Source organism: Otolemur garnettii, unplaced genomic scaffold, assembly GCF_000181295.1.
Source record: "Otolemur garnettii isolate 467f Iridium unplaced genomic scaffold, OtoGar3 scaffold00002, whole genome shotgun sequence".
Taxonomy (NCBI): Eukaryota; Metazoa; Chordata; class Mammalia; order Primates; family Galagidae; genus Otolemur; species Otolemur garnettii.
The window spans coordinates 4,068,714-4,074,340 of NW_003852397.1; the positions used below are offsets into that span (position 1 = coordinate 4,068,714).

The following is a 5,627-nucleotide window of genomic DNA, read 5'->3' on the forward strand; positions in this document are numbered from 1 at the left end:
ATTTGCTTACAGAATGTGCAGATTTTCTCCTATTTGATCCTCACCATGGCTACAGTTAGGATGGGCATCACTATCCCTTGAATGACTTAACTCATGTCACATAACTAGAAGGGGCCGTATTAGCACTTTCACCAGCGGCCTCTGTCTCCTTCTCTCTGTATTCCAGCACACTATTTTTCAAATAATAGCAACTTAGGTTTGCAAAGCAATGCACATCTACTACCTAACTTTTTTTTTTTAAGTCATCTTTTTGAGATTGTTCTGTAGTGGAACTGGCTGTGGGTTTTCTTTTCTAGCAGTCCCTGGCAATATGCCATTCTTTTCCTGCCTCCTTCAACATCTGTGGTGCTTAATATTCACACATAAAAGTCACTCTGAAAATATTGGACATGAGATACAGGTTTTTTCCTGTCCACTCTGCCTTCATTTGTCTGACCTCAGTTTGCTCTAGCTATATGCTCAAGGCGAAATATTAGCTCGGCCGTGTATCCTATCCCATCTGTGCCCTGAACCTTTCTCAATGGAACCCCATACTCAGCCCTCTCCCTCATGTCCTGTGAAACCTTGTTCCTTAGAAAGAATCACTCATTCTAAAGTATTAACCATTATTTACAAATACATGTATATTGTAATATACATTACAATATTGTAATACATGTATTGTTGAGCCTCCTTGCTTTCAGGGAATTTGTATTTTAATGAGATATAAGAAATGTTTAGCCAAAGAAATTCAATCCTCACCTGGCAGGATTTAATCTTAGTGAGCAGCTGGAGAACAAAGTTTCTGAAGCCAGGATATTCTTATCGGCACCCTGGAAATTATAGAGGTAGGGAGCCTCCCACTTCACCCACATGGGAAGCCAGTCTTACCCATGTCCTGCAGTGATTCCCCTCCTTAGACAAGACAAGGCTGACAGGAGGATTGCTTGCCAGTGGGTTGAAGAGCTATTTCCTCAGATCCAGGTATCATTGGTTCTGTCTTACCATTTGATGTCCAAGTACACTTGCTCATTCAAGTTTGGACAGAATGTTTGTACCAGATCCATGCCTCATGGTCATAGAGAAATAAAGGCTTAGACGACCTTTAAAAAGTTAAAGGCCTTTTAAAAAAATCCATCAACAAACATTAACAGTTCAGCTGTCTCCTGAAAGACCTTTTAACCCTTTTTGATCCATGTTCTTTGTCTACTGGTGTGTCAGTGAGCAGTGTGCTAAGTAAGTAGCGAATCTGTGATGGCTTTCCATCTTTTTTTGTGGAGGGAAATCTGTGTGGATGGTGTAAATCTTGCAAGCTTGGAAAATCCATGGTCTCCAAGGGGTAGTGGTGAAGAGCTCGGGCTCTGGAGTCAGACAGCCTGGTCTTCACTCAGGCTTTGGTGTGTACTCAGTGTGAGATTTGGGGCAAATTATTTAACCTCTAAATTCATTTTCCCCATGTGTACAACAGAGAATGTTAGGACCTTCCTGGTTGTTAGTGGTTGTGAATAAGATTAAATAATTTTGAAGTGAACCTCGCACTGTGCCTGGCACCTACTAAGTTCTGAATAGTGGTTAGCTGTGATTATTTTTCTTTTGGCTTAATGGTACAGGTTTTCGCTGGGTTTCCTTGTATGTTCACTTCTAGGACATAGGGAGTTACACGAAAACTTTGAAGGACTCTATAGGGACTTAAACTTGTATTGCCTTCAAGTCTTTGGAATTGAATTATTCCAAGAAATTTCTTTCTTTGCAGAAGGAATGTGAAGAAAGTAAACTTTGACTCTACTTTCTTGCTTAACTTCCAGGCCCTATCTTTGTTCTGTTCTTAAATATAGCTGTTCCAGCAAGTAGGTTGACCCAGAACTGTTCATGCCACACTTTTATTTCATGGCATGGGGAATACACAGGAGTCTCCTCGGACTGCCTTGCAAATTGTCTTAAATATAATTCAAGTTTTGAAATGATTAGCCATATGTGTGCATTCTAGGGACAATTGGAGGAGATAAACGTCACTAGAAAATGCTTTCAGAAATTTCCCTCAGTCTTGGACTCCTATGGAAGTTACAAAGGGGTGGCAAATCTATAGTTTAATTGCTTGGGGTCCGTTAGGCCCTCGATTTTCTTTGAGCTCTGGTCAGGTAAGCTAGCTTGTATGTTTATAACCAATTCAAATGCCCCAAGAAGATCACTGACCAATGGATATCCTTATTTAAAAAAAATCACCAGATAAGGCAGTTTTTGAAACAACTTAACCAGAGCATTCCAGAAATGCTTGGTCTCATACTTCTCTGCACTATAATAAATAAATATAACTTTGATTTCATCTTAGAGTAATTAATCTGAACTTCCCCTTCTGGGATGTAAAGTAGAAAAATGGTCTATAACTCTTTGAACATTAGATTCAAAAGAAAATGCCCTAAACATTCTGCTTAATTAAAGCCTAAAGAGATGGTACAAAATTTTAATGATTAATTGAAACACGCATATTTTGACTGATACATATTTGTATAATTTTATCATATGAAAATTTATATGTTATACAAACTGTCTGCTTTGGGAATATGATTTAATGCTATAAACATTTTGCACTTTGTTGTTGCATGGTTTATTATGAAAAATACACAGCCTAATGGCTGTAAGATATTGTAATACAGAAATTTGTTATGTGAATCTTCTTTGACATAATCACATGTCTTTAATGGCACAAACCTTTAGCTTAACTGTAAGATGGGCAATAAGATTTTCCCTAGTTTAAAAAGTGTATTTTAAAGCAGGTAAAGTTAGAAAAGTTAAAGTACTGGGACCTTCTATCTTGCAGTGCACGTCATTTTCAGGTTTCATTAAAAAAGAAATAGATGTGGTTGTTGAACTGAACCAATTTCTTTGGCTTAAAGCACTTAAGAAAAGTTCACTTTTTTACTTTTTAGGATGGTGACACCATTTCCTGTCTGGTGGCAGGATTTTAAACTATATTTTGGCTGAAAAAATTAATTTAAATAATCACAGTTTCTTAAGTATAATATTAAGTTTCTTTAGTTTCTCAAGTATAATATTCCTATAAGTGACTTTCGTAAGTCTGGAATACCTGGGATATCTGAAAATGTTCTCTTGAATTTTTGGAATAACCCACTTTATCAGCCTCATCTTTGGATCATTGACATTGGTTTGGTGACAGAATAGGAGAAACCTGATGGAAGTTTTCCAAAGTGTTTGCCTTTATGAAATGGAATTTTATGAAAAATGGATGGGTATGTTGATTTATTTAACAGGACAGATGCTAACCACTATTCTAAGAGTTTTCTGATTGCCAGACACAGAACAACAATGCATAATTTCTTTGGTCTTCTCATATTATTGCTTTGTAGTAAGAATGATTTATAAATAATCTGTTTTAAAATTCTACTTTTTTTGTTTATTTGTTAGGTCTATTGTAAGCAAGTATCCTTGCCTCCCTTTAAAAAATGACAAGTGAGCCTGTCTGGTGATGATGGAATGAAGCTTGAGAGAGACATGGGCCTGCCCTTTGGCCCCAACCATCATTCCTCCAGGCCGGGCCGAGTGCCATGCTAAGCCCCTGGTCTTGTTATAGTTTTGCTCTATAGCCTTTCTCATTTCATTGTTGGTCCATTATAGTTAAAAATCTAGGAATTAAGAAATTCCAAACCAAACTATTTGAAGGAAGAAACAACAAGGGGAGCTTAATGCATGTTCTAAATGGCTTCGTGGGAAGTGGGGTCTCCTCATTAAGCTGTGAGGCCAAGTGATTTCCCCCATAAAATTTTTTTCTTTACAGATTTCACCAGAATCAAGCTTATTGTCCATGGATCCCTTGTGAGAGTTCTGCAGTATCATCTTCTTTTTTTCCAGGAATTTAAGATTTTAAAACATTGAATGGGAAAAATACAAACTATTAGGGCTAGTTAGTTTAGTAATGACAGATGAGTATTTTAAAAACATGCTATTTCTAATCTAATTTAAGAAAACTCCTTCATAATCTCAGGTAAATTATGGAACTTTGTTAATTCTTTGTACTGTGTAAAATGTCGTAGACAGATGCCACATTAGAAATTATGCAAAATATAAGTAAAGGCTTTCTTTGAATGGCACAAATTATTAAATACAGGTAAACATTTGAATTCATATTATGACTTCATTTCAAAAAGGTTACGTTATCAAAATTGTTTGGCTAACATCAGAGTTCATTTTTTACAGTCTCATTGGACAATTCACCATAGATCACAATATTATATAACATGTGAAATAGAAAAGGTCACTAAAATGACAATATTTATCCCATGAAGGTAAATAAAATGTTGCATGTAATGCTACCCAAGGAAAAAAAGCTGCCTCACTGCACTACAAATTAGTTTGCTTCTAATTTTGCAGGCTGATGACCGCACTGACTCAAATCAAATCTTTTCCCTGGAAATGGAATGATTGCATGACAGACTCTGTGAACCATGACTTTGTCAACAACTTATGGACCAGGCCTTGCTTAGCAATTAGTCTTTGGGGGATTTTATTTAGAAATCAGAGAACACTATATAAGAGCTTGTTGGGAATTTTGTGATTACCATCCATCTCTGAAGTATGAATCTAGGTTAGTACAAAAAAATTCCATAAAGGAAGAAGAGATGTGGCAATCAGCCTTACACACACACACGGTCAGTTGGGAGGTTAGAGAAAACTCAAGACAGAACAAAAACCCCTAGGAAGCAGCATGGAAATATTTCTTAGGCTTCTACTTATTTTCCTCCCTTACCCTCCCCTCAGAAGAGGCCAACATTGCCTAAACTTCAGTTATTTGAATATCACCATCATAAATTTTGTCATAACTCTTACTATGACTTACTCAGTGTATTTTACTAAGCAACTCACTTTAAAAACCTATCTTTGTTTTCAGCAGGAGTAGTTATGATATCATGGGCTCCTTGTGCTAGTTACATTTGTTTTCTTCTTATACAAAGGAAAAGAAATGCGGCATTTTAAGCAGTGGAAATATTTGCATACCACCTAAAATCATTCTGAGCATCCCCATGGCGTGACTAATGGGTCATCCAGGCACTGGTAGGACCACCTGGCTGGCCAAGAAATATCTGACACCCCTGTTACCATCTCTCCATCCCAGGCCTATGAGTCATATCATATGGAGAATTTAAATCAGGCCTGCCTTTCCCTGAGCACAGCAGTGCTGGAAGGCTGTGTTGCTGGAGGCTGCTCAGTGAGCCAGACTTGTCCCTTTCCATGGGCGGAACCTGGCCACTCACATCTTGCCTTTTATGACTAAACACATTGCTTGAGAATCACTATATTATACGAGTAGACAATAACCCGTGTCACTTAACAATAACAGGGAACGTGTGGTGGTTGAACCTGCTCCCTGAGTGTCGAGGTTCACGTGAGGGCATCACATTTGCCGGTTATCACCCCTACAGATTGTCCTGCCCAAGGCAGGTACTGTAGGCTCTCAGCCTTTGAAGAAAGGGGGTCATTTTATAAGCTTCATTAGTACTGGGGCAGGTTTTACCAGGCAGATTAAGCACTTTTACCCAGGTTAAGAAGGCCTAGGAGCCCTGGTGGCTGTGGAGTCATACTCTGGTTTATTAAGGAAATGTCTTTTGGAAACTTAGGAGCCAAAAAAAAAAAAA

At 37.8% G+C, this 5,627-nt stretch overlaps 1 protein-coding gene across 1 annotated transcript in view; it reads left to right on the forward strand.

Moving 5' to 3' along the window:
• The window catches only part of SOBP (sine oculis binding protein homolog), a 147,317-nt gene that overhangs the window by 35,202 nt on the left and 106,488 nt on the right, over positions 1–5,627 (forward strand).